Source organism: Aotus nancymaae, unplaced genomic scaffold (assembly GCF_030222135.1).
Source record: "Aotus nancymaae isolate 86718 unplaced genomic scaffold, 86718_ANA_hifiasm-v0.15.2.pri h1tg000004l, whole genome shotgun sequence".
In the NCBI taxonomy this organism is placed as follows: domain Eukaryota; kingdom Metazoa; phylum Chordata; class Mammalia; order Primates; family Aotidae; genus Aotus; species Aotus nancymaae.
Genome location: NW_026988415.1, coordinates 62,146,280 through 62,156,952, shown reverse-complemented (window position 1 = coordinate 62,156,952; position 10,673 = coordinate 62,146,280).

Genomic DNA, 10,673 nt, shown 5'->3' with positions numbered 1-10,673 from the left:
CTAGTGAGGTTTCAGCCTTTTGTTGATGGATAGTGTGGCTTGTGGTATGCTTTCAAGTCTGCCCCATATTTTGCTCTGATTTCTTCTGACTGACTACAGTCCAGCACATATGTACAACTTTTGCAGAACCCAAAATTGGATGTCTTCCCAGTAGGGCTCATTTCACCTGTCTTTATTGTCTCATTATTTCTATTAACCTTCTGAATGTTCTGACATTTTGCTTGTATTAGAGCTACCAGCCTGATTTTATTTATTCTACATCAAAATCTCCATTATTTTGATGACACTTTTAGCATGGAATTGTCTATTCAATTTGAACTTAAGCCATTTCTGTCAGGCAGAACTTGAGAGCTCTCCATACTAATGAACTGCCTTTCCCCATGGAAAAACCTCTGAGATACTGCATAGGCATTCATAGTAGTAACTCAATGTTCCCAGAGTATCACCCTCATTCTATGACTGGGTTCTTGCAGGATATAGCAAACTCTGGTCTTCTTGGCTTGCTCCTCCTGGTTTAGAACCTTCATTCTATCAGTGACGTGGGGCATAGATAATAAGAACCACAGTAATTTTGCCCAGCAGCACCAAATTTAGAGCTTCTGCCTTATAAAACGTTGGAGTAAAGGAGATCCAGCTTTCTGTGGATGTATGTGGAATAGAGCTTTTGTAACACAGGGCTGGAAAAAAAGATGAGAAATGTCAGTTGTCTGACTCTCCCAGGATGAAATTGTAGTCCAAATAAGAAGCTGGCACAAATGAGGGCCAGTCATATTGGAAAGTACTTGAATATTACCAACTCGCTATTCTTACTAACATTTAATACTCTTGAGCAAGTAAATACTCTATTTATTTGAGTGAATGTTTCTCTTTTGACTGTGTGTCCTTATTAAAATTTCAAGATTTTTAAATAATTTTCACAAGTTAAATTGTTTTCCTTGGAAGAGAGTTTGCTGATTTTTTTTAACCCTTTTTTTCAGAGGCCTTACCCCCAGTTTGACAATCTCTTATTCTGTTAAATATAGTCTGACTATATAACTCAGCAATAATGATGTTAGGTATTTATTCAATTAATTTGAAAGTGAATATTCACCCCAAAACCTCTGCATGAATGTTGAGAACAGCTTTATTAAAGTGTCAAAATTGGCATCAAGCAAAATATATATCAATAGATAAATAAACAAGTTGTGGCACATCAATACAGTAGAATATAATTCAGCTGTAAAAAGGAATCAATTATCAGCCAATACAACAAAATGGATGAATCTTAGAATTAAATTGCTAAGTGAAAAAAGCTAGACTGAAAGGTTACATATTGTACTGTTCCATTCACACGACATTCTTGAAAAGCCAAACTAATGAGACAGAAACTAGATTAATTGTCAGGAGCTTAGAAAAGGGAAATAATTGAATAGGTGAAGCACAGGCTATCTTTTATAGGGAAGTGAAACTATTCTGTTTGATACTGCAGTGGTGAACACATGACAACATGCATCTGTCAGAACCTGTAGAACTTTATAACAAATCATGGACATAGAGAGTAGAAGAATGGTTACCAGGGGTTGGAAAGTGTAGTGAGAGGGACAGAGAGTGAGATGGAGATGATTAATAAGTACAAAAACTAGAATTAATAAGGCCTACTGTTTGATAATGCAATAGGGTGACTATAGTCCATAATAACAGTATATTTTAAAATAACTTTGAGAATGTAATTGAATTTTTTGTAACTCAAAAGATAAATGAGGAGATGGAAACCCCATTCTCCATAATGCACTTATTTCACAGTTCCTGCCTGCATCAAAACATCTCATGTACCCCATAAATATATACACCTTTTATGTGCACACAGAAATTTAAAAATTAAAAATTAAGTTTAAAAATTTACAACTAAAGAGTTAATATTTGCAAGTTTTTAAAAATTAATTAAGAGGTTGTTGCATCATAAAATTAAATGCAGATTGTCACTAAATAATCAAACTGTATAAAATATCCTGATTTTTATACAGGGGATGGGAAAAATAATGTAGACCTAAGTAAACTTGGAAGTGAGTGGAGACTCTATTATTAAAAATAAAAGAGACTGTACATGAACACTATATTTTATTTGATAAAGTCATTTCCCATGACGGTATGGGTTAAGAATTATGAAATCAGTATATGTGTGTACTATAAAGGAGTAATTAAGTAAATGAATGATGGATGGTAGGAACCAGGTCTCTCACTGTTGAAGCGGGAAGTTCAACCAGGAAGGAGAGAAGGCTAGAAGAGTACATGTGGTGATGAAATAGAGTAGGAGATATTAGTAGAAACTTATGTTTAATATTGATAAAATGAATACATATATAACTATTTATAGATATATGTATACATGAGTTAATACACATCTATGTATTGTCTTGTTCTGTCAGCTGAGTCTAGTAGCACCTGCACCCCATAGCATCAAGCCCACTTAGGAACCAGATATTATTTTCTTAATTAATTTTTCAATTAGATGAACAAAGTCTCCCTGGACAAATGGTTGATTCAGAATCTACAACTAAAGCAAGACATATACACGATGAGCTTGACTGAATCACCCTACAATGTGACAATAAAGAAGCATTAATAGATAATAGGATAGATAGACAGATAGATAGATGATAGATTCATGATGATGGAAGCATGTTAAAGGGAGACAAGAAGACCTCCCAATGGCCAGAATTGGAAGAATTGGAGCAGCATCAAAACAAACACTATTCTAATATATCCCAAAGTTTAACAACAAAGCAGAAAGCTACAACTTAATTCTTTTATGATATGAAAGTTTTAAATGTCATTGGGTGAAAACTAAGAGAGAGAAGGAAATATCAAATACAGGAAAAGTCATAAGCTAAGAGCTTACTCAGAGCAGAGACTAATATTTTCTGTGTTCATAACACTGAACCAGGCACTGTGATAAGTGGTTTATATACTTTAGTGAAGAAAATAAGTATTAGAGGGTTAAATAACATACCTAATCTACAAAAGTTTTTACAAGTGTTGGAATTCTGATTCACCCTCAAGCGCACTTGAAATGAAATGAATACTTCTATTTTAAATTTCTATTTAATTCACTTCTGCTAGATTATGTGCTGTCATTGAACAAGGCAGGTCAATACCATGTCAGGAAAATAGAGTAATTACACTATTGGAACAGAAGATGATATATTGTTGCCATAATTTGAGTGTCTGTTTCCTCATTAAAATTTGTGTTGAAACTTAATCACCAATGCAAGAGTATAAAGAGGTGGAATCTTTAGAGGACAATTAACCCATGAGGGCTCTGCTCTCACAGATAAAATTGTGCCTGATAAAAGGACAGGAGGAAGACAGTTAGGTATTCTCTCGCCTTTCCATCTCTTTTGCCATATGAAGACACAGAATTCATCCCTTTTATGCTCTTCTGACCATATGAAGACACAGCATTAAAGATGCCATCTTTGAAGCAGAAACAGTACACTCACCAGACACCAAACCTGCTCACATCTTGATTTTACACTTCCAAGTCTCTGGGACAGTGAAAAATAAATTTCTATTGTTTATAAATGACTGAATCTCAGATAATTTGCTATAGCAGTATAAACTGACTCTAACAGGTGGCTAATAGCATAAGCTTTGGCAACAAAAGAAATGTGGGTTCAAAATTGGCATATGTCATTTAAGGATTACATACCTTCAAGGAGTCCACACAGCCTTTCAAAGCTTCGATTTCTCATTTTACAATATGTAGGCAATAATATTCACTCCAAATGATTATGAAGATCAAATAAGCCAATGCATTGAAAGTATCTGGCAATGCAGCGAAAGTATTCAAGTGGTTATTGTTATTGTCACTATTATATTTTATAACCAGAAAAAGGAAGGGAATCTGAAAGGTCTGTCTCATTATTAGCAAAATGTGAGCAAAGGAGTAAGTCATTCTAATGATTAGAAGGAAAGGGAAGTTGTATAATATATACTGTGTATTTCATTAATAAAAATACACCAAAATAGTAAATAAAATTTTTAAATATCAGTAAAGTGAACAGAAATATGAATCCATTACTGCATAGTCTCCTATTTTATAACTTTCCACCAGCTATATATTTATATTTCAAATTCAAAACAATCCTCGAGAGTACTTATGAGGAGCAGAAATACTGGTAAACATTGGATATTTAGATTTTGAGAATTAAAGATAAGCTGAATGACAAACTTTTAAAATAATACAACATTGCCTAATGTTTACTTAGTATTAAAAAATATCTTTGTTATTATTTAAGCTAGTACATTTTATTTTACTTATTCAAATGCATGAAATGAATGAAGTGTGATTTATTTTATTGTTTAGTTTTATTTTATTGAGGCCAGAACACTTCACATGAGACCTACCCTTTGAACAATTTTTTTTTATTTTTTGAGACAGTCTCACAATGTTTCCCAGGCTGTAGTGCAGTGGCGCAATCTCGGCTCACTGCAACTTTTGCCTCCAGGGTTCAAGCAATTCTCCTGCCTCAGCCTCCCAAGTAGCTGGGACTATAGGCATGTGCCACCACACCCAGCTAATTTTTTTTTTTTTTTTTTGTATTTTTAGTAGAAACGGGGTTTCACCATGTTGGCCAAGATAGTCTCAATCTCCTGACCTTGTGATCTGCCCGCCTCGGCCTCTCAAAGTTCTGGGATTACAGGCATGAGTCACAGCACCTGGCCCCCCTTTAACAAATTTTTAAGGGTACATTGTTGTTGCCTAAAGGTAAAATGTTGCACAGCAGATCTCTAGAGCTTATTCAGTTTGTTTAACTGAAACTTTATGCCATTAATTAGCAACTCTTTTCTCATACCCCCTGTTTAACTCCATCCTTGCATTGGTACAAGGAAATACTTGAGACTGGATAGTTTATAAACCAAACAGTTTTAATTGGCTTATGGTTTTGCAGGCTGCACAGAAACGATGATGGCATCTGCTCAGCTTCTGGGGAGGTATCTGGAGACTTAAAATCATCGTGGAAAGAGAAAGAGGAGCAGAAACATCTTACATGGCAGGAGCAGGAACAAGACAGTGGGGAGTGCTGCCATAAACTTTTAAGCAACCAGATCTCACAAGAACTCAGTCACTATCCTGAGCACACTACCAAGAGAAATGTTGTTAAACCATTCATAAGAAACCACTCTCATGATCCATTCACCTCCCACCAGGCCCCACCTACAACATTTGGGATTACAACTGGCATGAGATTTGGGTGGGGACACAGATCCAAACCATATCAGACCCTGACAACCATCATTCTATGCTTTGATTCTATGAATCTATTTTCGATACCTCAAATAAGCAGAATCATGCAGTATTTGTCTATTTGTGACTGGCTTATTTCACTTATCATGGGAACCCATACAGTTTGCCAACAGGTATATAAAAAAATGTTCAACATCACTTAGTTGTAAAATAAAATGCAAATCTTAAACATAAGACCTAACACCGTAAAAACCCTAGAAGAAAACCTAGGCAAAACCATTCAGGACATAGGCATAGGCAAGGACTTCATGACTAAAACACCAAAAGCATTGGCAACAAAAGCCAAAATAGACAAATGGGACCTCATTGAACTCCAGAGCTTCTGTACAGAAAAAGAAACAATCATTAGAGTGAACTGACAATCAGCAGAATGGGAGAAAATTTTTTCAATCTACCCATCTGACAAAGGGCTGATATCCAGAATCTACAAAGAACTAAAACAGATTTACAAGAAAAAAACAAACAAACCCATCCAAAAGTAGGAGAAGGATATGAACAGACACTTTTCAAAAGAAGACATATATGAGGCCAACAAACATATGAAAAAATGCTCATCATCACTGATTATTAGAGAAATGCAAATCAAAACCACATTGAGATACCACCTCATGTCAGTTAGCATGGCTATCATTAAAAAATCTGGAGACAACAGATGCTGGAGAGGATGTGGAGAAATAGAAACACTTTTACACTGCTGGTGGGAGTGTAAACTAGTTCAACCATTGTGGAAGACAGTGTGGCACTTCCTCAAGGATCTAGAAATAGAAATTCCATTTGACCTAGCAATCCCATTACTAGGTATATACCCAAAGGATTATAAATCATTCTATTATAAAGACACATGCACATGTATGTTCATAGCGGCACTGTTTACAATAGCAAAGACCAGGAACCAACCTAAATGCCCATTGACGATAGACTGGACAAGGAAAATGTGGCACATATACACCATGGAATACTATGCAGCCATAAAAACTGATGAGTTTGTGTCCTTTGTAGGGACATGGATGAATCTAGAAACCATCGTTCTGAGCAAACTGACACAAGAACAGAAAATCAAACACTACATTTTCTCACTCATAGATGGGTGTTGAACAATGAGAACACATGGATACAGGGAGGGGAGCATTACACACTGGGGTCTGTTGGGGGGGCAAGGGAGGGACAGCAGGGGTTGGGGATGTTAGGGAGGGATAATATGGGGAGAAATGCCAGATGTAGGTAACAGGGGCAGCAAATCACATTGTCGTGTGTGTACCCATTGCAACAATCCTGTGTGATCTGCACATGTGCCCCAGAATCTAAAGTACAATAAAAAAATGCAAATCTAAATGATGAGATGTTTTATTGTACTTGTCAATAAAGTTATTAACAAAAAAAAAACAACAAATAACCAATGCTGATGAGGATGTGGAAAAATTGAAATACTTTCATGCTGTTGCTGGAAATGCAAAATTGTTCAACTGCTAGGAAAAATAGTATGGAGGTTCCTCGAGTATGATTTACATTGATGTTTTGTAATTTTGGTCACTGTAATATGTTAATTATATCCACTTTATTGGAAGCTGTATTTCAAATGTTTAACAGGTCACTATCAATATGACCTGTTAAATAAAATAAGAAGAATCAATATGCTTGAGGAATAAAGAAAAACAAAATAATATTTTATGTGTCAATGACAAGTTTTCTAAAAGAACATATAAGAACAAGAAAATGCAATAAAATCTATATGTTTACCAGAAAAGTGATTTTTCTTAATTTCTTTTATATTTTCAAATTAATATATATTGGTTTACAAATAATGATTTTCCTGTCTTCAATATTGTATTAAATGCTATTTTTAATATCCTTCCTGGAGTCTTCTAAAACCTTTTGTGCTTTCTTAGATGGAGGCCTGTACATTAAAAAGGTATTCTGTTCAAATGGGTTTCCAGAGGCTGGCCACATTTTGTGTTACTTTAAAGTCAGTATATATAACATGCCACATTAGAACTGCATATAAACCCAAAAATCTACTGCTTCAAGAGTGTATAAATGTCAATGGATCATCTTCTTTTTGTAGAAATGTATTTTATAACAAAATATCATGACACTAATTGCATAGAGAAGTTTCAAAAGGATCAAAATAGCAGAAAATTGCCAATATTTCAAAAAACATCGTATATAAAACCTCTTTTGAGAACAAGCAGTAAGAAGACTTATCTTTATTTATTATATTTTTTATTATACTTTAATTTCTGGGATACATGTGCAGAACATGCAGGTTTATTACACAGGTATACACATGCCATGGTGGTTTACTGCACCCATCAACCTGTCATCTACATTAGGTATTTATCCTAATGCTTGTCCTCCGCTAGCACCTCACCCCTCAACAGGCCCCAATGTGTGATGTTCCCCTCCCCTGTGTCCATGTGTTCTCATTGTTCAACTCCCACTTATAAGTGAGAACATGTGGTGTTTGCTTTTCTGTTCCTGTGTTAGTTTGCTGATAATGATGGTTTTCAGCTTCATCCATGTCCCAGAAAAGGACATAAACTCATTCTTTTAATGGCTGCATAGTATTCCACGGTGTATATGTGCCACATTTTCTTTATACAATCTACCATTGATGAACATTTGGATTGGTTCCAAGTCTTTGCTACTGTGAATGGTACTGCAATAAACATATGTGTGCATGTGTCTTTATAGTAGAATGATTTATAATCCTTTGAGTATATACTCAGTAATGGGACTGCTGGGTCAAATGATATTTCTGGTTCTAGACCCTTGAAGAATGGCCACATTGTTTTCTACAATGGTTGAATTAATGTACACTCCCACCAACAGTGTAATAGTGTTTCTATTTCTCCAAAACCTCTACAGTGTCTGTTGTTTCCTGACTTTTTAATGATCACCATTCTAACTGTCATGAGACGGTATCTCACTGAGATTTTTATTTGCAATTTCTCTAATGACCAGTAATGAAGAGTTTTTTTTCATATGTTTGTTGGTCACATAAATGGCTTCTTTTGACAAGTGTCTTTTCATATACTTTGTCCACTTTTTGACAGGGTTGTTTGTTTTTCTTGTAAATTTGTTTAAGTTCCTTGTGGATTCTAGACATTAGCTGTTTGTTAGATGGATAGATTACAAAAATTTCCTCTCATTCTATAGGTTGCATGCTCACTCTGATGATAATTTATTTTCCTATGCAGAAGATCTTTAGTTTAATGAGATCTCATTTATCAATTTTGGCTTTTGTTTTCATTGCTTTTGGTGTTTTAGTCATGAAGCCTTTGCCCATGCCTATGTCCTGAATGGTATTGTTTAGGCTTTCTCCTAGGATTTTTATGAATTTAAGTCTTAAATTTAAGTCTTTAATCCAAATTGAGTTAATTTTTGTATAAGGTGTAAGGCAGGGGTCCAATTTCAGTTTTCTGCATATGGCTAGCCAGTTTTCCCAACACCATTTATTAAACAAGGAATCCTTTCCTCATTGCTTGTTTTTGACAGATTTGTCAAACCTCAGATGGTTGTAGATGTGTGGCATTATTACTGAGGCATCTGTTCTGTTCCATTGGTCTATATATCTGTTTTGGTACCAGTACCATGCTGTTTTGATTACTGAAGCCTTGAAGTATAGTTTAAATTTAGGTAGTGTGATGCCTCCAGCTTTCTTCTTTTTGCTTAGGATTTACTTGTGCGCATGGGTTATTTTTTTGTTCCATATGAAATTTAAAGTAGTTTTTTCTAATTCTATGAAGAAAGTCAATGGTAGCTTGATACAGATAGCATTGAATATATAAACTACTTTGGGCCATATGGCCATTTTCACTATATTGATTCTTCTTATTTATAAACATGGAATGTTTCTCCATTTGTTTGTGTCCTCTCCTATTTCTTTGAGCAGTGGTTTGTAGCTCTCCTTGAAGAGGTCCTTCATATGCCTTGTAAGCTGTATTCCTAGATATTTTATTCTCTTAGTAGCAATTGTGAATGGGAGCTCACTCGTGGTTTGGCTCTCTGTTAATCTATTATTGGTATATAGGAATGCTTGTAATTTTGCACATTGATTTTGTATCCTGAGACCTTGCTGAAGTTACTTATCAGCCTAAGGAGATTTTCGGCTCAGATGATGAGGTTTTCTAAATATACAATCTTGTCATCTGCAAACAGAGACAATTTGACTTCCTCTCTTCCTATTCAAATACCCTTTATTTCTTTCTCTTGCCTAATTGTCCTGGCTGGAATGTCCAATATTATGTTGAATGGAAGTGGTAAGTGGGGGCATCCTTATTTTTGCCGGATTTCAAAGGGAAAGCTTCCAGCTTTTGCCCATTCAGTATGATATTGGCTGTGGGTTTGTCATGAATAGCTCTTATTGTTTCAAAATTTGTTTAATCAGCACCTAGTTTATTGAGAGTTTTTAGCATGAAGAGGCATTAAATTTTATCAAAGGACTTTTCTGCATCTATTGAGATAATCATGGTTTTTGTCATTGGTTCTGTTTATGTGACAGATTACATTTATTGATTTGCATATGTTGAACCCGACTTGCATCCCAGGGATAAAGCCAACTTGATTGTGGTGGATAAGTTTTTAATGTGCTGTTGGATTCAGTTTGCCAGTATTTTACTGAGGATTTTCACATGATGTTCATCAGGGGTATTGGCTTGAAATTTTCTTTTTTGTTGTGTCTCTGCCACGTTTTGATATCAGGATGATGCTGGCCTCATAAAATGAGTTAGGGAGGAGTCTTGCTTTTTCTATTGTTTAAAATAATTTCAGAAGGAATGGTATCCACTCCTCTTTGTACCTCTGGGAGAACTCAGTTGTGAGTTTATCTGGTCCTGGGCTTGTTTGGTTGGTGGGATATTGATAACTACCTCAATTTCAGAACTTGTTATTGGTCAATTCAGGGATTCAACTTCTTCCTGGTTTAGTTTTGGGAAGGTGTATATGTCTAGGAATTTATTCATTTCTTCTACGTTTTCTAGTTTATTTGTGCAGAGGTGTTTATAGTATTCTCTGATGATAGTTTGTATTTCTGTGGGATCAATGGTGATCTCCCCTTTATCATTTTTATTATGTCTATTTGATTCTTCTCTTTTCTTCTTTATTAGTCAGGCTAGTGATCTATCTATTTTGTTAACCTTTAAAAAAAAACCAGCTCCTAGATTCATTGATTTTCTGAGGAAATTTTCGTGTCTCTATCTCCTTCAGTTCTGCTTTGGCCTTAGTTATTTTTTGTCTTCTGCTAGCTTTTGAATCGGTTTGCTCTTGCTTCTCCAGTTCTTTTAATTGTGATGTTAGGGTGTCAATTTTAGATCTCTTCCACTTTCTCCTTTGGGAATTTAGTGTTATAATTTCCCCCCTAATTACTGCTTTAGCTGTGTCCCAGAGA